Source organism: Danio rerio, chromosome 14 (assembly GCF_052040795.2).
Source record: "Danio rerio strain M-AB ecotype USA chromosome 14, GRCz13ab, whole genome shotgun sequence".
In the NCBI taxonomy this organism is placed as follows: domain Eukaryota; kingdom Metazoa; phylum Chordata; class Actinopteri; order Cypriniformes; family Danionidae; genus Danio; species Danio rerio.
This window is the reverse complement of record NC_141034.1, coordinates 1,058,948-1,085,909: the sequence shown is the minus strand read 5'-3', so window position 1 is coordinate 1,085,909 and position 26,962 is coordinate 1,058,948. Positions and strand designations below refer to the sequence as shown.

General features: G+C 36.8%; 1 long non-coding RNA gene across 1 annotated transcript in view; it reads left to right on the top strand.

The window, feature by feature from the left end:
- Positions 1–4,210: 4,210 nt before the first annotated feature.
- Positions 4,211–26,962, top strand: part of LOC141377648 (uncharacterized) — a 64,999-nt gene continuing 42,247 nt past the window's right edge. The window contains exons 1-2 of the long non-coding RNA XR_015507222.1: positions 4,211–4,617; positions 12,855–13,116. This is a non-coding gene — a long non-coding RNA (uncharacterized LOC141377648). The remainder of the gene's footprint in view (positions 4,618–12,854; positions 13,117–26,962) is intronic.

The following is a 26,962-nucleotide window of genomic DNA, read 5'->3' as shown; positions in this document are numbered from 1 at the left end:
TCATTTAGAAATTTTTATAAATTTAACAAATAATATGACCATGTTTGAGCTGTGATGTCCTGCCGTTTAGGTGGGAGTGTCGAGTGGTGAAAGAGGGAGGGGTGTGCATGAAAAGGGGAGTTTCATTAGCCCCTTTCACACAGACAGACCTTTCCGGAAAATTACCGGCAATTTTTCGGAAAGGTGCGTATGTGTGAACAGGTCTTTTTTGAAAATGCCGGTAAATTCGTTCTGGCTATTTTCCGGAAAGAGAAGTTGTAACATTACCGGCAATTTGCCGGAATGCTGCGCTGTGTGAACGCAGAAGGAAGATTGCCGAAATAAGCGCGTGCACGTCTAGAACGTGCTGACGTGAGACATCTGCTTTAGCCAATCACAACAGTCAGGCGCATTTACGTCCGCGCGGTTTATGAGAATAAAAGCCTTTGAATATTTTCCCAGACGCATTTAGCTGCTAGAAGTTAGTCAGATCACGTTTATATGTTCTTCTTAGTGCCAACTGTGTAAATAATCATTGATGAGATGCTTATGATAAGCCGTTGTTTGTTTACCTTCAAGCTTTGCGTGTGCTTGTGAAACAGCCTGTGAGCGCCAGCACACACACATATTATGAACATCTCGACATGCCAAAGTGATCCTGCGGAAGTTGTTCACAATATTGATCATCCACAGTGTTTGTGATGTAGTCAAATGTTTACAAATACAAGCGCAGCCGTTTAAAGCTCATTTGTGGTGAATGATGGCAGAATTTACCGGTATTTTGGAATGGATGTGTGAATGCTCTTTTCCGGAAAATTTCCGTAACGTCCTCGCCTGTGTGAACAGCACTTTTTTGAATATACCGGTAAAGTCGTTCCGGAAATTTTCCAGATATTTACCGGTGTCACTGTGTGAAAGGGGCTATTGAGAGCACTATACGGCTGATTTTCACACCGGCAACACAGACGCAGGGGAGATAGACTGACTGCATTTACATGGACATCAGTAATGGAATTGTCGCCTTAATGTGAATAAGACAATACCAGTATTAATGTGTTTAGTTGCTTTTTGAATGTTCCTTTCATGATCCATTTTACATGTTATTGCACAGGGGCGGACTGGCCATCTGGCAATTCTGGCAAATGCCAGAAGGGCCGGACCATTTTTTAAATGTAGGCCGGTCACCTATTTTATTTATTTATTTTTTCATGTTGTTTTTTTAAATGTAGGCAGCTTTTATCTTGTGCGAGATGTGAATATTATGATGATGATGGTGATAATAGTAAGAATAATAGTAAATGTTAAGCAATGGCCCAATTGGCAACAACCAGCTGGTTTCGAGATGGGCCGACCCAATCTGAGGGCTACTCAGATGTAATTAAAATCTGGCAAGAATGTCAAACAAACAGTGTGCAAAAAAAAAAAAAAAAGGGAAAGGCAGTCAAGTCAGACATTGCAAAATACATAACATTTTTCTAAACTAGTCTCGAATAGGGTCAGTGTGATGGCGCAGTAGGTATTGCTGTCGCCTCAGAGCAAGAAAGTCGCTGGTTTGAGCCTCATCTGGGTCAGTTGGTGTTTCTATGTGGAGTTTGCATGTTCGCGTGGATTTCCTTCTTGGTTTCCTTCTGAATTGGGTCGGCCAATTGTGAATTGGGTAACCCAGTATAATGGGTTGCAGCTTTGAGGGCATCCGCTGTGTAAAACATGCTGGATAAGTTGCTGATTCCCAGGTTAATAAAGGGACTAAGCCCAAAAGCAAATGAATGACATGATTGCATATATAAATGGGTTGCTTTTGTTCCAGTCACATACATTTAAATGTTTAAATATCTCTTAAATAATGTACTGCTTGTATAATTTTACCATCTGTACACCAATATAAGTAGTGAATGTGCGCGTCTGTGGATGGGGCTGTGTCGGTGTGGTAATGTGGGCTGGTTTGGCTACAGTGCCAGGGCTGATTTTTAGTCCCAGTCTGCCCCTGTTATTGCACATAATTCGATCAACATCACTGCGTCACCGTGCTATCCACTTTTCCTCTGGAGCAGGGGTCGGCAACCCAAAATGTTGAAAGAGCCATATTGGACCAAAAAAAACAAAAAACAAATATGTCTGGAGCCGCAAAAAATGTAAAGCCTTATATAAGCCTTATAATGAAGGCAACACATGCTGTATCTATAGTAGCTATATTAGCCTACTATAAAAATGACTAAGTTGGCTACAAATACATAATGAGCCTTCATGATTAAATAGCCACTGAAATCAGGTGGTTGGTGTTTATTTCGTTGTCATTTAAACACTTCAGCACAGCCTCTGGTCTTTCAGTGATATTAATTTGATCATTTCTTCTTGCGGCCCATCAGAGTTCATGCATAAAAGCGCATTGAATATCGGTCACATCACAGGCAATTGAGTATGCTGGCACTGAATTAATGTCCTTGGTTTGCTGATCGGTGATGTTACCTGCCATTTTAATAGCCCTTTCCTTCACTGTCTTAGCGGAGAGAGGTATATCTTTAATATTTTGTATTATCTTGGTTTTATTTTTGAAGTCTGCAATTACTGTAGGTGTTCTAATATGTTGATGAATGACTCCTTCATGTAGTCACCGTCTGTGAACGGTTTTCCAAGTTTTATTATCTCACGGTTTGTTTACAACAGCCACCTGCCTGGCATCCCGCCCTGCTGATAGAAACCTGTGTCGCAGGCTATGACGCAAATCTTCGTTGACAGAAATGTTGAAAATAAATATTAATTCTACACACTTTTACAGCATTGAAAACTAAAATGCTGTAATTAAAAATGTTTGTCCTCCTATAGAAATCATATTAAAACAAAAATATATACTAACCTTCCCCATCTTTTTGAATATTTTTTTAAAAACTTCAGGGAGCCCCAAGGGCAGCGCTAAAGAGCCGCATGCGGCTCTAGAGCCGCGGGTTGCTGACCCCTGCTCTGGAGTTTCATGTCATTTTGGGTGGTTCATTCTTAATTTGTTTAACTGCACTTTACCCCCCCCCCCCCCCCCCCCACGTTTTCTGATTTTACCCCATGCTCACCCTGTTATTTACTTCTTTATTAATTTTTCTGGAACCGTTCTACACCAGACTCGGACCCATTCGTCGCGGTCAACTCCACTCTGCATCTCAAGTCCGCCAACGTACGTGTTGAGCTGCCAGACAAACGGGTAACAGCGGTAAAGCCATCCACATACAGGTAAGCGTGAAAAGGAACGACGTCATACCGTTTTAAAGACGAAATGCAGCCAAACGTTCCTCTGGCTACATATTCTCCAGAAACATATACAGGGCTACACTTTCAGAATGAGCCTGTGTCGGATAAAACACTGACGGCCAATCAGAATCCAGTAAAAACAGACGACACTGTGGAGAAGCACCTCGCTTAAAAGATTATTAAAAGATCATTACTATCCTGGAAACAATGGGTTACACCATGGGAAATAATGATCAAAAAATAGAGTTCTAAGCTAGCAAATTGTCTAAAACTAACAGTATGGCAGGAATCCAGTGCTAGTTTGTGTGTATAATGCTGGAGAACTGACTGCAATTGCTAAATGGACTGTTTGATGATATGATATGACTTTTATAAGGGAAGAAAATAAGTATAAATCAATATAAACAAGCATAAACCCTTTTAGTTTTGCCTATATGATTACAAGATGTAAGCAATAAGTCATCGAGCGATTCTTCTGCACACTATTGCAGTCAGTGGCGTTCTGCTGCTGAAAGTCCTCTTTGGTTTGTGGACTCTTCCATAAATCTGCATTAAGTGAGCGCGGGTCAGTTGTTAGGGCACGGATCCAACTCCAACATATTTCCACATAAAAGCTGAATCTGCATGCAGGCTTTATCTGTGATGGTAATACGAGTCTGAACGCTGCCGGGTCAGGGAGATTATTCCGAGCAAATGCTGGAGGGCTTTCACGGAAAGCTGATACGCCGAGGCTGAATTGTGTGTTCCTTCAGCTGAATGGAGGATTAAGTCGAGTATGTGAAGGACGTAGCGTTTGCTTTAATTAAATATCGGCTCTTTAAATGTGAGTAGTGTCAATGAAAAGTCAAGGAGCCCTACAGTATATCATGCACTCGGCAGCAGGAGTGATGCACGTGTTTTATAGCTAGTTTCAGCATGATGCGAGTCTCATTTTCAGCTTTTGCACTTTCAGCATGGATATTGCAATGTGCGAATCTGCAACACTCACATCACAGGATCTGCAATGCTGCATTGAGATTGTAATTAACCAGAAAACAAAGTTCTTATTTAGGCTCGGGCGGTGATACGGTATATCGCAGGAACTAAAAATAGCAATGGTGTCAGTTTCAATACCGTTATACCGTCATAAAAAACAATGCACTTAATAGGAGACAAGTATTAAATATTAAACTCCTTTATTTAATGCCTACAAACATGTACCGTATGCAGGATTGTCATCATGGGACAGTTTGGAGGAGAGAGAGGGAGAAGTGAGTGACCTGCAGTTTGGCAGTATTTCCGGTTTCGACTGAACAAGAGGGGAGACGTGGTAAATACGAACTAGAGATCTGCATTGTACCGCGGAAGCCAACCAGATTTCTTGCGGTGCAAGAATAAATTTCTGAATAAAGCGCAGGGGCGGTGAGTATTTGTTATTTGTTAGGTTACACCACTGCCTTGAATTCCTCACAGATGCTGATCATTAGATTATTATTTAGATTTTCCCGCTGAATCCTAAACATTATGGAGTCCTTGATGGAGCCTGTCGGAGATGCAGGTTTCCTCAGAGAGTTCTGGCTGATGACAGTGCTTCTGCTCTGTAATAAAAGATAAAAACAGCTCTAAAGCCGTGATAGAAAAACACATTTCTGCTGAATCTCTGAGAAATGGCTGAGGGGAAACACACACAGCTGTTATCTGCAGATTACCTGAGTGTATAAACGCACACACGAGCTGAACGCACTCAAGGCTGTGTTGAATACTAATAGTTCACACATGGTACTGTACATGCTGAAAGAGCACTTCTAGAGCTCAAACATTTCACTGAAGGCTGCTTTAAATGTTATCATGTCTTACAATAAAGAGACAGCTTGAGGATTCTGTGCCTCTGAGTTCATAAGTTATAGCCATGTTTGATTTTTATTTAGTTCTTATTTTTTTGTAAACTACTAATGTATTTTTATTTTAAAATATTTAGTCATTTAGAGCATTTTTAGACAATTGTATTTGAAATTTGAAAGAAAGGTTACATTATCTTTTTAAAATAATAACTTAAATATTATATATCACTTAAACTTATATCTAATTAATCCCTATATATATATATATATACACACACACACAGTTGAATGTAAACTATTAGTACTGGACAAAGATTATTCGTGATTAATCACATCCAAAATAGAAGTTCGTTTTGACGTATAAGTATATATAATGTATTATTTAACTCACCGGCCACTTTATTAGGTACACCCATCCCACTGCTCGTTAATCAGCCAATCACATGGCAGCAGCTCAATGCATTTAGGCATGTAGACATGGTCGAGAGGATCTGCTGCAGGTCAAAGCGAGCATCAGAATGGGGAAGAAAGGGGATTTAAGAGACTCTGAACGTGGCATGGTTGTTGCTACCAGATGGGCTGCTCTGCGTATTTCAGAAACTGCTGATCTACTGGGATCTTCTGTGGGCGCAAATGCCTTGTTGATGAGGCCAGAGGTCAGAGGAGAATGGCCAGACTGGTTCCAGCTGATAGAAAGGCGACAGTAACTCAAATAAGCACTCGTTACAACCGAGCTCTGCAGAAGAGCATCTCTGAACACACAACACGTCCAACCTTGGGGCGGATGGGCTACAGCAGCAGAAGAGCACACCGGGTGCCGCTCCTGTCAGCTAAGAACAGGAAACTGAGGCTACAATTCACACAGACTCACCAAAACTGGACAATAGAAGATTGGAGAAACGTTGCTGCTCTGATGAGTCTCCATTTCTGCTCACACATTCAGATGATCGGGTCAGACAACATGAAAGCATGGATCATCCTGCCTTGTATCAGCGGTTCAGGCTGGTGGTGGTGGTGTAATGGTGTGGGGGAGATTTTCTTTGGGTCCATTAGTACCAATTGAGCATCAACGCCACAGCCTACCTGAGTATTGCTGCTGACCATGTCCATCCCTTTATGAGCACAGTGTCTCCATCTTCTGATGGCTACTTCCAGCAGGATAACGCAGCATGTCATAAAGCTCAATCATCTCAGACTGGTGAACATGACGATGAGTTCACTGTACTCAAATGGCCTCCACAGTCACCAGAGCTCAATCCAATAGAGCAGCTTTGGGATGTGGTGGAACGGGAGATTGGCATCATGGATGTGCAGCCGACAAATCTGCAGCAACTGTGTGATGCTATCATGACAATATGGAGCAAAATCTCTGAGGAATATTTCCAGCAGCTTGTTGAATCTACGCCACGAAGAAGGTAAAAGGGGGTCCACCTCGGTACTAGTAAGGTGTGCCTAATAAAGTGGCCGGTGAGTTTATATATACATATATATATTTATTTGTTTACTATTGAAGCCAAACTAAAACAAAATATTTTTTTAGATGAAAAACATAACAGGAAATACTGTAAAAAAAACAACAACAATAATAATAATTACAAATATCACAGAAGTGCTTCACACTTTACAGTACATTAGTATGTCTCTGCGTGTCTCTGTAAGTGTTTTCAGACTGCCTTATATAATCAGTATGAGACCTTGTTGCTTCCAGACTAAAATCTTTTGCCTTCAGTGCTCCTCAATAGTGATCGGCATTGAGCAGACTCTTCATCTGACAGTGATGTTTGACGGAGCGTTTTTAACACAGACATCATAAAACACACTCTCACATTATATCACTAATGAGTGCTCCTCTAGCTCATGAATGTTGAGAGGGTCATGTCATCAGCGTTGTGTTGAGAAATCATCTTTCCAGTAATAAAGGGCAGGTGCTGTCTGGCCACACACACAAATACAGCGCGTTCTGGGCTTTTAGTCCGTCTGCGTTCGCTTTATGGGGATGATTGACATACTTTCAGCTTGTTGATGACTCATGCTGCACTACACTGACAGCCAATCAGACGCTCCCTAGGATAAGAAAGCCCCTCCCACAATCAGTAAAGCATGACTGGGACATAATTAAAGCTTAATGCTACTTTAATTTTGAAATTAGTAACTTGAATGAGAAAATGGATTGAGGGAATGTCCGTTTCCAATAGACGATATATTAATAAATCAATATAATATTAATATACAGTGCTAAATACCTGAGAGGGTTTCACGAAAGATGTTTGAGCAAATTGACAAATAAAAAGTCATGTACGCCTTTGAAGATCAATCTGTCAAGCGATCAATCAATCAACTAGAGCCAAAGAATCATCTAAAATTTGACAATTAGAGATGAGATTAAATGTGAAGTTTGATAAATGTTAACACTTTAAAATAATGGATTATTAGTTGATCTGTTTACTAATTAACAAATTAAGAGGGAGCAATTAGAAACTGCATTTAATCATAGTTTAACATCATTCAAGTGAACTTATTAATAAACTGTTAGTTAATACACCGTTAACACACACACACACACACACACACACACACACACGCATATATATATATATATATATATATATATATATATATATATATATATATATATATATATATATATATATATATTTCTTTTCGGCTTAGTCCCTTTATTAATTTGGGATTGCCACAGCGGAATGAACCGCCAACTGATCCAGCATATGCTTTACGCAGCGGATGCCCTTCCAACTGCAACCCATCTTTGAGAAACACACTCATTCACACACACTCACTACGGCCAATTTCATTCCTTTTCTTGTCAGCTTAGTCCCTTTATTAATCCGAGGTCGCCACAGCGGAATGAACCGCCAACGTATCCAGCAAGATTTTACGCAGCGGATGCCCTTCCAGCCGCAACCCATCTCGAGAAACATCCACACACACCCACTCATACACTACAAACGATTTAGCCTACCCAATTGACACTGCATGTCTTTGGACTATGGGGGAAACCGGAGCACCCGGAGGAAAACGCACGCGAACACAGTGAGAACATGCAAACTCCACACAGAAACACCAACTGAGCCGAGGTTCGAACCAGTGACCTTCTTTTTGTGGGGTGACAGCACTACCTACTGTGCCACCACCTTGCCTATATATATATATATATATATATATATATATATATATATATATATATATACACATATATATACACATATATATACACATACTGTATATATATACACTTCAAATCTTCAGTTATTTATTTAACCCAGGGGTTGAGTTAAACATTTCATGCTTTGTTGGGTTATTTTGATCCTTTATTAGGTTATTTATATAATAACTCAACCAGTTGGCTTACAATTTTGAGTTTAGATTACTATTAGACATTAACATACTATTAGATTAAATGATATAACCCAATGCATTCACTCTAAAAACATGGGGTTATTTTGTCTACCCAAAATTTTGGGTTGAGGCACTTGAGTAATTTTTGGGGGTTATTTTCAGAGTCTTGGGTAGTTTTAACCCAGCTCTTTGGGTCAAATCAACTCGCAGCAGGAGCTGACTGGGATCCCACAATATTATGTACTTATTTGTATAAATGCAATGAAAATAGTGTAACATAAACTCAGGTTCCTTGCGTTTACAGATGATTAAAATGAGATTTGTGCTCATAGCAGCCCTTCGTCAGACCTTTCTGAATTTAAAAATGTCTTACTAGCACCTTTTCTACACCTGAAATCAAAGCTGCACATCCCCACCGTACTTCAGTGAAGCCGAGTCAAAACAACACAACTGCTGGGTCATCTTTCACAAGCATTTCAGGATCAATTTAACCTAATATTTAAGTAAAAAATAACCAATTATTGGGTAGAAAAACAAACTATTTATGGGGTTAAAAATAATCACCCAATTACTTGGGTTAATTTGACCCCTGATGTGTTCTGTCCCATATTTACCCAGCAGCAGGGGCAGACTGGGACTAAAAATCAGCCCTGGCACTGTAGCCACACCAGCCCACATTACCACACCGACACAGCCCCATCCACAGACGCGCACATTCACTACTTATATTGGTGTACAGATGGTGAAATAATATAAGCAGTACCATATGTAATAGATATTTAAACACTTAATGTATGTGACTAGAACAAAACAAACAAACAAACAAAAAAAAAACATTTATAACAAATTTATACAAGCAATCATTTCATTCATTTGCTTTTTGGTATAGTCCCTTTATTAATATCGGATTGCCACAGCGGAATGAACCACCAACTTATCCAGCATATGTTTTACACAGCGGATGCCCTCCAAGCTGCAACCCATCACTGGGAAACATCCATACACACTCATTCACACACTCACTACGACCAATTTGATTAATTTTCTTGTCGGCTTAGTCCCTTTATTAATCCGTGGTCACCACAGCGGAATGAACCGCCAACTTATCCAGCAAGTTTTTACGCAACGGATGCCCTTCCAGCCGCAACCCCTATAAACACACATTCACATACATGCACTACGAACAATTAGGCCTACTCAATTTACCTCAAGCACATGTGTTTGGATTTGTGAGGGAAACTGGGAGGAAACCCACGCGAACATTAAAACTCCACACAGAAACTGACCCAGCTGAGGCTCGAACCATCAACCTTCTTGCTGTGAGGTGACAGTGCTACCCACTGTGCTGCCCCCTTTCAAGACTTTTTCAGTTAATTTTATGCATTTGGCATTGTCTAATTTCAGAGCAATTGTCTGCTTTCTCTGAGCTTTTCGGCATCGCCTTTCCTTTTTTACGGTCCATCTCTCACAATTAGCTTGTTTTGCACTTACTGTTTGACATTCTTGCCAGATTACGCCCATGTAATCACCTCTGATTGGGTTGGACCATCTCGAAAACAGCCGGCCATTGCGGATTGGGCCAATGCTTAACATTTATATTATTATTACAGTTAACATCATCATCATAGTATTCAAATCTTGTAAGAGATAAAAGCTGCCTGCATGTGAAACATTACATATAAAAATGTAAAAAATAGCTGACCGGCCCACATTTAAAAAATGGTCCAGCCCTTCTGGCATTTGCCAGAATAGCAAGATGGCCAGTCCACCCTTGCCCAGCAGCAGGGTTAAAAACAACCCAATTTGGGTAGTTTTTAACCCGGTGTTTTTAGAGTGTTGGGTTAAAATAGCAGATATTTAGGGAGGTGCATTAATAAACTATATTTGGGTTATATGTTGGGGTATTTTTAACCAACTATTTTAACAGAGTACACACACACACACACACACACACACACACCATCCTGAATGCAGAGAGCATGAATTGATTCTGGTTCTGGTTGTAAAGCCCCTGGAGCAGCTCATTCTGAAGCCTTTATTGATCATACATGAAACTAATCATCTCCCCGAGGCTCATGTATTCATCATAGTGTGTGTCACAGATGAGTGCGCACGTAAACACTGTATTCACACACACGTGTGTGCTCATATTGAGGCTGTATTTCACTGCTTTACCAGAGGATCTGAGCATTTCTCTGAGCAAAACATAACTAATATATGCTGTATAGAACGACACGGTGGCTCAGTGGTCAGCACTGTGGCCTCACAGCAAGAAGGTCACTGGTTTGAGTCCCGGCTGGGTCAGTTGGATATCTGTGTGGAGTTTGTATGTTCTCCATGTGTTTCCCCTCACAGTCCAAACACATGCGCTATAGAGGAATTAATGAACTCAACTGGCGTGTTTGAGTGTGTGTGAATGAGTTTGTGGGTGTTAACATATGCTGGAATAGTTGGTGGTTCATTCCACTGTGGCGACTCCTGATGAATAAAGGGACTAAGGAAAATGAACGGTCACACAGTGAGGACAGGGAGGGTTATCTCTTTTCATCAGTTTAATTTAAGTAGTGCATTAATAAACAGGAGAAGCAGGTGAGTGAGAGTCTTTGCTGTAGAGCAGATGGATTGTTGCTTGTGTTGTAAACAGACATAGAATGTAAAGTCGCTTTCCTTAATGATAGTTCTGTTCATCCACAGGTTTAAAAGGAACATCCACAGGTTAAACGATCATAGGAGATGGGAAACATCCACGGAAGAAGACAAGTCAGAGAGAAGGTAAGGTGAACCATCAGACTTCCATTCTAGCCCCTGAACGACTGGAAATGCTGGGTTATGTAGGGAACTTGATTAAGGGAACAGGTGCAGGTGATTGGTGAGGGAGAGCGCTGATTGGGAGAGTGGAAACAGGCAATGGGTTTGACAATACTGTATCTTATATTAGAAGTTTTATAATTATTTTATTATTAATATAATCATGCAACACCCAGTGAAATGATTCAATACATTTAAAAATAAAAATTTTATAAATAGAATTACATTCACTGAAGCAAAATGAAAAGTCAATCTAATTAAATAATAAAAAAAAACAACAGGACAGAAATGTAAATGCAGCCATTCAGAAGCACAGAATAGTGCACTCACTGCACTCCAGCACAATGCTGAGCTTTATAATCTAATGAATACATATTAAACCTCTTTAACATGAATAAATGTAGATGCTGAATCCCCGTTCTAAAGGTCAATATTATTTATTTTATTCTCCAGATAATTTATTATTTTCCCCAATCTGGCAACCTGCACTTACATGTGCATTGATCCAGAAGTGCAATACCTAGCTTAACCACTGGGTGTCAGACTTACATACTGTCCCTTCAAAACAAGCACACATATCTTAAAGATTATAGTAAATAGTCTTGTTTCCTCTTTGAATCTTCATTCTTCATGACAGTTTTAAGATATGTTTTTGTTGTTGTTCCTCAGTGTGTTTATCTCCTGAATATTTTAGCATTTTAAATGATTATCTGGCAACCACGGCTGCCTCACTGTAAAAATCGTCCATAATTCACAGTTTCCATATTTTGTGATTTGCATGTTTATTTACAGTTCTGAAATGCATTATGGGATGTTGCTCTGCTGTGTGTGTGTGTGTGTGTGTGTGCTGTCCAGCGTGTGAAGGTTGTTTTGTGCATCTGCTGTGTCCGTGTCGTGACTGTAGATCACGGCTGAGTGTGTGTTTCTGTCATTTCAGCCTCATTTGCGGTGTCACTAAACACACAGCGCTGTTTTATTTGTCCTGTAAATGCTGCAGGTCATGGAAACTCACCTGCTTTTCCCCAGAACCAAACATTAGAGACTTTCCCACAAACTTTCTGTTTCTTATCCTTACTTCACAGATGATCTGGTCTGTGTTGGATACATCGGGGCAAAGTGTATTTAATGCGAGCACTTTCTTTAATTATTGCTATTCCACAAGCTATTTATTTCAAATATTTTGGCACTGTTTTTGCTCCATATTGTTCCTTATATTTCTCTTGGATTGTTTATAAGGCCTTTCCTCTCGTTTGATGGCATGGCTTTATTTCTTTCCTCCCAGCAGGCTAATCAGAGGTTTGTTTTTGAGCTTTAGCTAATCATAGTTAAGGGTTGAAATCTTTTTTTTTTTGAGTTATTTTCATCCAATTTCTGTGAGGCAGAATCTGTGCACATGCCAGCAGTCTGTGTTTAATGAAGATCTCAATCAAATGCTCATTAATCCAGCATTTCAGAGTGTTATCCAACTCTTATTTCCCTCTGATTCTGAGTATAATTTACAGTTATGGTTGGGTTTAGAGGTAGAGAATAGGTATGAATTGCATTGTCCAGTGTAATGTACTGTGTGTATTCATATATAGTGCATTTATTGTGTATGGCCATACACCCAAAGCTCTTCACAATCATGAGAGGGTCTCTCCACACCACCAGCAGTGTCCAGCATCTACTTGGATCATGCTCCGGCAGCCACAGGACAACACACATCAGCTACTGGTGGAGTGGAGAGACAGTGATAGAGCCGATTCGGTGGATGGGGATGATTGGGAGGCCATGATGGGTAAGGACCAATTGAGGGACTTTGGCCAGGACACCAAAAATGGACTTCCAACAACAATGATGATCCAGGATGTTAATCCAGGATCGCATCGTGCATGGCAGCGTCATGACGTGCGAACCACATCAACATCAACAAACAGTGAGTGCACAATTCCATACTGTTATGCAAACACAAGGATAAATGGTTGCAGAATGTTGGTATATTTCTGCAGACACACAGCGAGAGCAGGAGCATCAGTGTTTAGTGTGTTCAGTATGAGCTGCATGTCCTTCACTCTGTAATTCCTCTTTTTTTTTTAGTCTTGAGATGAAAAGTTGTTCAGCTCAAAGCCAATAAACATTCAGGACAGACTGAACACTGTGTTCCAGAGGGGGTTTGTCTAACCTTTTGTATTTATTCGACAACAGAAAGTAACAGAATCACCAGAACTTCTCTGTGTTCAGTTTTTGCAAAAACAAGTGTGTCTATTTGTGTGTGTGTGTGTGTGTGTGTGTGTGTTTGCAAACATAATTGTGTGTGTGTCTGTGTTTGCAAACATAAAAGTGTGTGTGTGTTTGCAAACATAAGTGTTTATTTGTGTGTGTATGCAAAACAGATCAATTACTATGGTTGTTGCGTTACCATAGCAACTGTAGAATTACCACAACAGATCAATTACTATAGTAACTGCATTACCATAGCAACTGTAGAATCACCGCAACCGATCAATTACTGTAGTTTTTTGTGTTACCATAGCAACTGTAGAAACACCACAACAGATCAATTACTGAAGTTGTTGCATTACCATAGCAACTGTAGAATCATCACAACAGATCAAAGGTTGGTGTGTTACCATAGCAACTGTAGAATCACCACAACAGATTATTTACTATAGTAGTTTGTGTAAACATAGCGACTGTAAAATCACAGCAACTGATCAATAACTGTAGTTATGTTACCATAGCAACTGTATAATCACAGTAACTAATCAATTACAGTAGTAGTTACGTTGCCATAGCAACTGTAGAATTACCACAACAGTTCAATTACTATAGTTGCTGCATTACTATAGCGACTGTAGAATCACCGCAACAATTACTATAGTTGTTGAGTTACCATAGCGACTGTAGAATCACCACAACAATTACTATAGTTGTTGAGTTACCATAGCGACTGTAGAATCACCACAACAGATCAATTATTATAGTTGCTGCATTACTATAGCGACTGTAGAATCACCGCAACAATTACTATAGTTGTTGAGTTACCATAGCGACTGTAGAATCACCACAACAATTACTATAGTTGTTGAGTTACCATAGCGACTGTAGAATCACCACAACAGATCAATTACTATAGTTGTTGTGTTACAATAGCAACTGTGAAATCCATGCAATTGATCAATTACTGTAGTTGTTGCATTACCATAGCAACTGTAAAATCACCGCAACAGATCAATTGCTACATGTTTTGCGCTACCATAGCAACTGTAGAATTTCCTCAACATATTATTCAAGTGCTTTTCTATCGTTTGGTTCAAACACACTAGTGTTTACTATAATTTACCATAGTATGTTTGCTGCTCTTTAAAATTTTGCAGAAGTGTGTACGTTTATGAGCAGAGCTGTGTGTGTGTGTGTGTGTGTGTGTGATCTGTTTTCTTCTCTCTTTCTGAGTGTGGTTTTGAGTGTTTGTGGAGTTTGCCGGAGTCCTGGTGTCCTGTAGCGTGTTGAGCGTTGTGTTGAGCTGCGGATGGTTTCTCAGTCTTGGTGTTTTTTGATTTGCACTTTCTCCAGCACTGCTGTGAAGCAGAAACACAGCGGCAGCTCATTCATCTGCCAGAACAAACACAAATGAAAGTCTCCCACGTCTCTACATCCTCTTGTGTTGGCCGACAGCCAGAGCGGCCAGGGGGAAGAAGTCAAGCATCTCTTTAATTTCTGGCATGTTAACATTTACTGTCTCTTTTAACTGTCTCTGGCACTCGAGGGATGCTGGAAATCAAGAGGTTTGGATCATTTCTATAGGGATGCTTGAGCTTTCTGATGGAAGAATCCTTCAATCTAGGTTTAAATACACAGTAAAAAGTGGTTAGTCACTTTACTATAAACACTGAGTAAATCCAGTGTAACCTAGAACAATTAAGTTGACTTAATTTTTGTAATTGTGCATACAATTCATTTTGTTAATTTTCAGGTAATGTGTTTACTCACTTTCTAAAGTATAAAGTCAACTAATCGCTATTTAACCAATGTGTTTACTCACTTTCTAAAGTATAAAGTCAACCAATCGCTATAAAACCAATGTGTTTACTCACTTTCTAAAGTATAAAGTCAACCAATCGCTATAAAACCAATGTGTTTACTCACTTTCTAAAGTATAAAGTCAACTAATCGCTATTTAACCAATGTGTTTACTCACTTTCCAAAGTATAAAGTCAACTAATCGCTATTAAACCAATGTGTTTACTCACTTTCTAAAGTATAAAGTCAACTAATCACAATAAAACCAATGTGTTTACTCACTTTCTAAAGTATAAAGTCAACCAATCGCTATAAAACCAATGTGTTTACTCACTTTCTAAAGTATAAAGTCAATCCAATCGCCATAAAACCAATGTGTTTACTCACTTTCTGAAGTATAAAGTCAACTAATCGCTATTTAACCAATGTGTTTACTCACTTTCTAAAGTATAAAGTCAACTAATCGCTATTAAACCAATGTGTTTACTCACTTTCCCAAGTATAAAGTCAACTAATCGCTATAAAACCAATGTGTTTACTCACTTTCTAAAGTATAAAGTCAACCGATCGCTATAAAACCAATGCGTTTACTCACTTTCCAAAGTATAAAGTCAACTAATCGCTATTTAACCAATGTGTTTACTCATTTTCTAAAGTATAAAGTCAACTAATCGCTATTTAACCAATGTGTTTACTCACTTTCCAAAGTATAAAGTCAACTAATCGCTATAAAACCAATGTGTTTACTCACTTTCTAAAGTATAAACTCAACTAATCGCTATAAAACCAATGTGTTTACTCACTTTCTAAAGTATAAAGTCAACTAATCGCTATTTAACCAATGTGTTTACTCACTTTCTAAAGTATAAAGTCAACTAATCGCTATAAAACCAATGTGTTTACTCACTTTCTAAAGTATAAAGTCAACTAATCGCTATAAAACCAATGTGTTTACTCACTTTCCAAAGTATAAAGTCAACTAATCGCTATTTAACCAATGTGTTTACTCATTTTCTAAAGTATAAAGTCAACTAATCGCTATTTAACCAATGTGTTTACTCACTTTCCAAAGTATAAAGTCAACTAATCGCTATAAAACCAATGTGTTTACTCACTTTCCAAAGTATAAAGTCAACTAATCGCTATTTAACCAATGTGTTTACTCATTTTCTAAAGTATAAAGTCAACCAATCGCTATAAAACCAATGTGTTTACTCACTTTCTAAAGCACAAAGTCAACTAATCGCTATTAAACCAATGTGTTTACTCACTTTCTAAAGCACAAAGTCAACTAATCGCTATTAAACCAATGTGTTTACTCACTTTCTAAAGCACAAAGTCAACTAATCGCTATTAAACCAATGTGTTTACTCACTTTCTAAAGCACAAAGTCAACTAATCGCTATAAAACCAATGTGTTTACTCACTTTCTAAAGCACAAAGTCAACTAATCGCTATTAAACCAATGTGTTTACTCACTTTCTAAAGCATAAAGTCAACTAATCGCTATTAAACCAATGTGTTTACTCACTTTCCCAAGTATAAAGTCAACTAATCGCTATAAAACCAATGTGTTTACTCACTTTCTAAAGTATAAAGTCAACCAATCGCTATAAAACCAATGCGTTTACTCACTTTCCAAAGTATAAAGTCAACTAATCGCTATTTAACCAATGTGTTTACTCATTTTCTAAAGTATAAAGTCAACTAATCGCTATTTAACCAATGTGTTTACTCACTTTCCAAAGTATAAAGTCAACTAATCGCTATAAAACCAATGTGTTTACTCACTTTCTAAAGTATAAAGTCAACTAATCGCTATAAAACCAATGTGTTTACTCACTTTCTAAAGTATAAACTCAACTAATCGCTATAAAACCAATGTGTTTACTCACTTTCTAAAGTATAAAGTCAACTAATCGCTATTTAACCAATGTGTTTACTCACTTTCCCAAGTATAAAGTCAACTAATCGCTATAAAACCAATGTGTTTACTCACTTTCTAAAGTATAAAGTCAACTAATCGCTATAAAACCAATGTGTTTACTCACTTTCCAAAGTATAAAGTCAACTAATCGCTATTTAACCAATGTGTTTACTCATTTTCTAAAGTATAAAGTCAACTAATCACTATTTAACCAATGTGTTTACTCACTTTCCAAAGTATAAAGTCAACTAATCGCTATAAAACCAATGTGTTTACTCACTTTCCAAAGTATAAAGTCAACTAATCGCTATTTAACCAATGTGTTTACTCATTTTCTAAAGTATAAAGTCAACCAATCGCTATTAAACCAATGTGTTTACTCACTTTCTAAAGCATAAAGTCAACTAATCGCTATAAAACCAATGTGTTTACTCACTTTCTAAAGCATAAAGTCAACTAATCGCTATTAAACCAATGTGTTTACTCACTTTCTAAAGTATAAAGTCAACTAATCGCTATAAAACCAATGTGTTTACTCACTTTCTAAAGCATAAAGTCAACTAATCGCTATTAAACCAATGTGTTTACTCACTTTCTAAAGCACAAAGTCAACTAATCGCTATAAAACCAATGTGTTTACTCACTTTCTAAAGCATAAAGTCAACTAATCGCTATTAAACCAATGTGTTTACTCACTTTCTAAAGCACAAAGTCAACTAATCGCTATTAAACCAATGTGTTTACTCACTTTCTAAAGCATAAAGTCAACTAATCGCTATTAAACCAATGTGTTTACTCACTTTCTAAAGCATAAAGTCAACTAATCGCTATTAAACCAATGTGTTTACTCACTTTCTAAAGCATAAAGTCAACTAATCGCTATTAAACCAATGTGTTTACTCACTTTCTAAAGCATAAAGTCAACTAATCGCTATTAAACCAATGTGTTTACTCACTTTCTAAAGTATAAAGTCAACTAATCGCTATTAAACCAATGTGTTTACTCACTTTCTAAAGCATAAAGTCAACTAATCGCTATTAAACCAATGTGTTTACTCACTTTCTAAAGTATAAAGTCAACTAATCGCTATTAAACCAATGTGTTTACTCACTTTCTAAAGCACAAAGTCAACTAATCGCTATTAAACCAATGTGTTTACTCACTTTCTAAAGTATAAAGTCAACTAATTGCTATTAAACCAATGTGTTTACTCACTTTCTAAAGTATAAAGTCAACTAATCGCTATTAAACCAATGTGTTTACTCACTTTCTAAAGTATAAAGTCAACTAATCGCTATTAAACCAATGTGTTTACTCACTTTCTAAAGTATAAAGTCAACTAATCGCTATTAAACCAATGTGTTTACTCACTTTCTAAAGTATAAAGTCAACTAATCGCTATTAAACCAATGTGTTTATTCACTTTCTAAAGCATAAAGTCAACTAATCGCTATAAAACCAATGTGTTTACTCACTTTCTAAAGCATAAAGTCAACTAATCGCTATTAAACCAATGTGTTTACTCACTTTCTAAAGCACAAAGTCAACTAATCGCTATTAAACCAATGTGTTTAGTCACTTTCTAAAGCATAAAGTCAACTAATCGCTATAAAACCAATGTGTTTACTCACTTTCTAAAGCACAAAGTCAACTAATCGCTATAAAACCAATGTGTTTACTCACTTTCTAAAGCATAAAGTCAACTAATCGCTATTAAACCAATGTGTTTACTCACTTTCTAAAGCACAAAGTCAACTAATCGCTATTAAACCAATGTGTTTACTCACTTTCTAAAGCACAAAGTCAACTAATCGCTATTAAACCAATGTGTTTACTCACTTTCTAAAGCACAAAGTCAACTAATCGCTATTAAACCAATGTGTTTACTCACTTTCTAAAGCACAAAGTCAACTAATCGCTATAAAACCAATGTGTTTACTCACTTTCTAAAGCACAAAGTCAACTAATCGCTATTAAACCAATGTGTTTACTCACTTTCTAAAGCATAAAGTCAACTAATCGCTATTAAACCAATGTGTTTACTCACTTTCTAAAGCACAAAGTCAACTAATCGCTATTAAACCAATGTGTTTACTCACTTTCTAAAGCACAAAGTCAACTAATCGCTATAAAACCAATGTGTTTACTCACTTTCTAAAGCACAAAGTCAACTAATCGCTATTAAACCAATGTGTTTACTCACTTTCTAAAGCACAAAGTCAACTAATCGCTATTAAACCAATGTGTTTACTCACTTTCTAAAGCACAAAGTCAACTAATCGCTATAAAACCAATGTGTTTACTCACTTTCTAAAGCACAAAGTCAACTAATCGCTATTAAACCAATGTGTTTACTCACTTTCTAAAGCACAAAGTCAACTAATCGCTATAAAACCAATGTGTTTACTCACTTTCTAAAGCATAAAGTCAACTAATCGCTATTTAACCAATGTGTTTACTAACCTTTTTAAAGTAAATAAATCTAATTGCTGTTTAAAGTGTACTTTAAATGCGTTCTTCATGTCTCTTTGGTCTATGATTGGTCCATATCTAATATGTAATAATTGCATTAAAAGCCCTTGTGAGAGCAGTGGCTGGTGTTTAAATGTTTCTGTCGTGTCGTGTTTGGTGCAGGCAGACAAATTGCTTGTCGCTGGAATGCTGTCGTGTCACGTTGTTTATGGGACAGGGTGTAAGACAGGTTTTGTGCTCCAGGGTCACATATATTTTCCGCAGCTCATAAAAGCAATCTGTTTTAATGGTCTGCTTGGTGTTCAGCCTGTGGCTCCAGCATCAGAGGTGTTTTATGCATCAGCATTGAGCTCATTGATCGTCTGAACGCGTCACACATTAATTGTTCATCGCTGGGCAGAAACAAATGAGGTTTGGCTAGAAAGAAGAGCTGACCTCAGATCTGCTTCATCTACGGCTAATATTCATTTCTGTTATCAGTGATGAGCACAGATGGAAGGCATTGTTTACTGTCAGGCGAAATATTTAGTGTGATTTGACACGTATTTTGGTGCATAACAAGTGAAGCTGCTTATTTTATTTATAGGTATGCATGGAGTGGATCAGATATAACCTGTTATCTTGTGGTTTTATTATAATACTGTAAGAATTATCCATCATTAATTGACTTTATTATAATATTAGCTTGTAAAAATGTTAACAATATTCAAATGAAACTCAGTATTATTACATATTTTTAAATAATAAATACTATTTAAATGCTAAATACTAATAAATACTATTATTATAAATAATCAATAACATATACTATTAGACAAGCAAAAAAGCAAGCTAGCAAACTAACAAAATGTCAATCCTGCACCAAATTCAGTGGTTAAATTTAGAGAGTTTTTACTCTGTTCTTAAAAAAATACTAAATTTCTTAATATGAATGTCTTCTCAGCAATAAAACAAATAAATTAAACGTTTTTAAACTAAAATACTGTGATAAAAGTCAGAATTTAAACTTCTGGTTTTTATTTATGTACATATAAACTGAAATATATGGTAAATACTTAAATTACCACAATAATATCAACGTGTAGCCTTTCCATTCTCACAAAAAATAAAAAGTTGTGCCAACTTTAGTGACGTTACATTTAATTTTATTGTTTTTTACTGTGTTATTAAAATGCCTTTATTTCTTAAAATGTACGTCTTTCCAGTAACAAAACAAATACATTAAATTGTTGATTTTTTTTGGTAACTTTTATACAATTAAAAAGGCGGCGCGGTGGCGCAGTAGGTAGTGCTGTCGCCTTAGAGCAAGAAGGTTGCTGATTCGAGCCTCGGCTAGGTCAGTTGGCATTTCTGTGTGGAGTTTGCATGTTCTCCTTGCGTTCACGTGGGTTTCCTCACGGTGCTCCGGTTTCCCCCACAGTCCAAACACATGCGCTATAGAGGAACTGGGTAATCTAAATCGTCTGTAGTGTGAATGAGTGTGAATTGATGTTTCCCAGAGATGGGTTGCGGCTGGAAGGGCATCCACTGCGTAAAAACGTGCTGGATAAGTTGGCGGTTCATTCCACTGTGGCGACCCCAGATTAATAAAGGGACTAAGCCGAAAAGAAAATTAATAAATGAATGAACAATAGAAAAAGACAGAATTTAAGCTTCACGGTTTTATTTATGCACGAATAAAATGACAAGCACTGTAAAAAAAATGTGTAGCAAATATTTAGAACCTGCATAAATATTTAAACCTGTAGCTTTTTTCCTTTCATATAAATAAATATAACACTCACCGGCCACTTTATTAGGTACACCTGTCCCACTGCTCGTTAATCAGCCAATCACACGGCAGCAGCTCTCTGCATTTAGGCATGTAGACATGGTTGAGACGATCTGCTGCAGTTCAAAGCGAGCATCAGAATGGGAAAGAAAGGGGATTTAAGAGACTCTGAACGTGGCATGGTTGTTGCTGCCAGACTCTCTAGGGTTTACAGAGAATGGTCCGACAAAGAGGAAATATCCAGTGAGTGTAATGGTGTGGGGGAGATTTTCTTTGGCTCCATTAGTACCAATTGAGCATCAACGCCACAGCCTACCTGAGTATTGCTGCTGACCATGTCCATCCCTTTATGAGCACAGTGTCTCCATCTTCTGATGGCTACTTCCAGCAGGATAACGCAGCATGTCATAAAGCTCAATCATCTCAGACTGGTTTCTTGAACATGACGATGAGTTCACTGTACTCAAATACTCCACAGTCACCAGAGCTCAATCCAATAGAGCAGCTTTGGGATGTGGTGGAACGGGAGATTGGCATCATGGATGTGCAGCCGACAAATCTGCATCTACTGTGTGATGCTATCATGTCAACATGGAGCAAAATCTCTGAGGAATATTTTCAGTAGCTTGTTGAATCTACGCCATGAAGGATTAAGGCAGATCTGAAGGCAAAAAAGGTCCAACCCGGTACTAGTAAGGTGTACCTAATAAAGTGGCCAGTGAGTGTATAGAGTAAATCCTTATAAATAGCGCATGCATTTCAATGTCTAGCTTTTTACAAGAAACAAAAATGTAAAATGTAAGTCCTGCAGCTCTGGTATGAAAGTGGCTACATATTTCCTAAAACCTGAACTCAGCAGCAAATCATATGAATAATGTTATAATGCAGCCTGGTCTTTCTGGTCCAGATGGTTTTCATTATTATTATTATTATTTTAAACCTCCAGGTGAAATTCATGTAGAAGTTTCCCTCAGGGTCACCAAAACAATGAATTACAGAATAAACATGCTTAAAATTCCAGCCTGCGTGTTCACAAACACACATGTGACAGGTTTGGTGTGTGTGTGTGTGTGTGAACGTGTGCAGCATTCCTGAAGGGCAGATTTAGAGAAGCAGAGATTTCATGCTGGATTTCTTTGAGAATGTCATTCCAGAGGGAAAAACACGAACCGTACGGAGACACAGAGGTCAGCCGATGTCTTTCACTATAAGTGTGACAAACGTTCTGCCTTTAAACTCTCACTCCAGCCCTGTTTTGCATTTATGAATATTTTATATTTTACAGCAACACCTGGAGAGAAAGAGAGAGAGAGAATTATTGCAGACCATCTGAATAAATGTGCAGTTCATTCATTCATTTATTCATGTTCTTGTCGGCTTAGTCCCTTTATTTAATCCAGGGTCGCCACAGCGGAATGAACCGCCAATTTAGCACATTTTTACACAGCGGATGCCCTTCCAACCCCAACCCATCTCTGGGAATTGAATGTGCAGTTCATTCATTTTCTTTTCAGCTTAGTCCCTATATTAATCAGTAGTCGCCACAGTGGAATGAACCGCCAACTTATCCAGCATATGTTTTTAAGCAGTGGATGCCCTTCCAGCAGCAATCCAACACTGGGAAACACCCATACACTCTTACATTCACACACACTCATACACTACGGCCAAGTTAGTTAATCATTTCCCCTATAGCGCATGTGTTTGAACATGCAAACTCCACACAGAAACGCCAGCTGACCCAGCCGGGACTCCAACCAGCGACCTACTTGCTTTGAAGTAGTGCTAACCACTGAGCCACCATTCCACCACCACTTAAAAACATATTTAAAATCTATTTATTAATACATTTCTATCAGAATCAGTAGTGTTTCAGCAAATGTGGCTCTCCAGTAAATGGGTGCGACGTATAATTCATTCTGTTTCTTCACACACATCTATCCCACGTCTTTATAATTCACTAGCTGTTGAGTCGTGTGGTGTTTTATGGCGTTTTGACCTCGTTTTAGATCGATCTCTGTGATTGAAACTGTCCTTGGCTAGAAAAAGAGCAGCTGAGAGTTTCTGAAACATTTCTTCTGTTCAGGAGGAAAGCCATAAACTGCTAATAACGCTCACTCACGGAGAGTTTCGTCTTGTTTCTGGTCTAAATATCTAAATATTTCTTAATCAATAAGTGATTTCTAAACAAGAACAAAATATTGTGTTGTTTTCAGAAATAATTTGTCAAAATCAAGTGAGTTTTACCTTAAAACAAGCAAAATAATCTGACAATGGGGGAAGAAAAGTAATCTAATGTCAAAGTGAAAACAATAGTATTCAGCTTCCCACTATTGGTAGATTATTTTGCTTATTTTAAGGGAAAACTCACTTCGTTTTTACTTGAAACAAAAAAGAGAAGCAAACAAGACAATAAGCAAAAATTAAATAAATAAATAAATAAATAAAATAAAATAAATAAAGCAAAATAATAATAATAATAATAATAATAATAATAATAATAATAATAATAATAATAAATAAAATAATAAGATAAAAACAAGTTTAATTAAATTTTAAAATAACAAAAACAATTAAAAAAATATAATAAAAATGTATAAAAATTAAAACAAGACAATATATTTAGATATTCTAGAAAATAGGCCAATTATGGGGCTGTAATACATATAAATTTATAAATCTGAGAAATTAAAAAAAAAAATAATTAAAGTAAATGCAACTATATCAATGAGAAAATACATATAATAACAAAATGTAAGTAAATAAATTTAAATAAAGTGTAAATAAATAAATATACAGAGTTAAAAATGTAAGGCAAATAAAAGAGTGGTAAATAAATGAATAAATAAACAACAGTACATAATAAAATGTAAGTAAATAAATACATCACTTTCACTAAGGGGCGACGCGGTGGCTCAGTGGATAGTACTGTGGCCTCACAGCAAGAAGGTCGCTGGTCAGCCAACTAATTTATTGCTTAATTTAATTTCTTAGATTTATTTATTTACATAAATTCAATTTATTTATTCAATTTATCACTTTTTTATTTGTCTTAGATTGTTTGGTCTGCATATTTATTGATTTACAATTTATATTATTTGCATTTGCTTAAATGATCACAGACGTAAGTTTATTTATTGAAATCATACTTATTTTGCTATTCATTTACTCTGCAAAAATAAAAGTAAATAAATTACTAAATTTAAAAAAATACTAATTTTTATTTGCCTTACATTTGAAATCTTCTAATTAATTTATTTACAAATTATTTACATTCATTTACTTAGATTTTGTTATTATATGCATTTTCGCATTCATTTGCTTTTACTTAAATATAATTTTTTTATTAAAATGTATTGCTTGATTTAATTTCTCAGATTTATTTATTTACCTTACTTTAACTAGTTTATTTACTTGGTTTATTTATTTATTACAGACATTTTTAAGTCTGCATATTTATTGATTTGCAATTAATTAAATGATTGCAGATTTAAGTTTAATCTTTTTTATTAAAATCACATTTATTTAATTATTAATTTACATTAATAAATAAAGTTAAAGTAAATAAATAACTAAATATGATTTAATTCTATTTACTGAAATCAAACTATTTCGTTATTAGTTTACCTAAATATTTTTATTAAATTTTATTTATTTGTTTATTTATTTATTTTTAATTATTACTTTTACATTTTAAATCTTCAAAGTCATTTATTTATAAATAATTTACATTCATTTACTTTGTTTTTACACAATTTGTTATTATATGCATTTTCTCATTTGTATATTTCCATTTACTTAAACATAATTTTTAAATTAAAATGTATTGCTTGATTTATTTTCTCAGATTTATTTATTTACTTTAATTTAATTAATTTATTTGCTTTGTTTGTTTATTCACCACTTTTTTATTTGCCTTACATAAATAAAATTAAAGTAAATTAATAGCTAAATAAATATTTTATTCTATTTATAGAAATCACATTTATTTAGTTATTTATTTACTTTTATTTTTACATTTATTTATTAACTGATTGATTTAAAGTGGATTTATTTCCTTTTTGTGTATATTATTAATCAGGATATGGTCAGCGGGTCATCAACTGGATCATAAATCTCTGATCTTTAATAACAAACAGCAACCTTTGCCTTACGCCTTAAAAAGTTAATTAAAAACTGTACAACACCATTCATTTATTTATTATCAGACCATTCAACTCCTTTAATTGTTACGATTTGTATTAATAAATATGTAATAACAGCTGACTGCAGTAGATTATTGTAGCAAATGCAGTTCAATGTGAACTATACAGTGTATTTCCGCCGACACTCTTGTTTCCTAATGCGAATGGTTTGTTTTGTGGAGTGTGAGAGTCATTAACTCTGAGCTAAAACACTGTAGAATAGTGTTTTAATTAAAGCGTTGGCTGATGAAGTGTGCTGATTTCTCTTCAGTCTCTGAGCGCTGCTGGTTTAGAGATGAATGATATAATTAAACATGTTTCCGGCTTCTCTCCCGTGATCGGGCCGCTTTATGGCTGGATGAAGCTTTACTGACCTTCTCTCGACCCTTTTCTTGCTGGTTTCATAGTTCAGGGCACTCAATGGAGATTTCAGACTGCAGGGACGCTTCAGTGGAGCTGATTTACAGCGTTGGGTGAAAGTTTGTGCCCCCCTCGATTTTTAATACAGCGTGTGTTAACTTGATGATTTACCACTGATTATTTTTGTTGTTGTTGTAGATTTGTTGAATCAAAATTTAATCAATCGGGTCAATTGAAGTGGTCCTAAATCTCGTCACATTTTGAAACAGCAGTGTGTTGTGAGGAAATGCATCTGTTTTAGTAATTTGTTTGCGTTGTGAGCAAATGCAGCACATTAAGCTCTCTCGGCCACCGTAGAAAGCGGAAGACAGACGGTATTATCTGCTCCTGGCACTGATCCGGCTCTGCTGTGCGTCAGCTTCTCCATCCACACACACACACACACACACCCTGTCAATTAAAACACCATTAGGAATAATGAGGAGAGCGTTCCTGTTCTGACAGGCAGGTGAGGAGAGGATTGTTTGGGATGAGTTGAGGGATTCATTTTGGCAGATGCTCCTGTTTTCCCGGGTTTGCATTCTACAGGCAGCGTATGGGATACATCCATCCACATATATGCATCATTACTGTGTCTCCAGAGCACACTGAAGCATCTCTCACAGTGTCTTTAATGAAACGGCATCAGGAAAACTGCTCTTAATGGGGGCTTTACAGAAACACAAGAGCAGATAACGGATTTAGGTTAAAAGTGTTAAAAGTGACGACATTTAAACAGGATGAAAATGTCCAAGTCAGAAGGTGCAGTCTTCAACCAGCGGCCTGTTCTTCGTTACTCGCTTAAACTTGTCATGATTGTCCTGAAATAAGACAAATGTAGGGGATGGAGGATTTTGTTTGGATTAGATTGTTGAAAGAGAGGCTTTGAAAACAAAATAAACCAAGTTAGGTATTAACAAATTGAGAGCCCCGCCCGAAATGACTGATAGCCCTGCCCTAAATAACTGATAGCATCGCCCTAAATGACTGATAGCTCCACCATATATG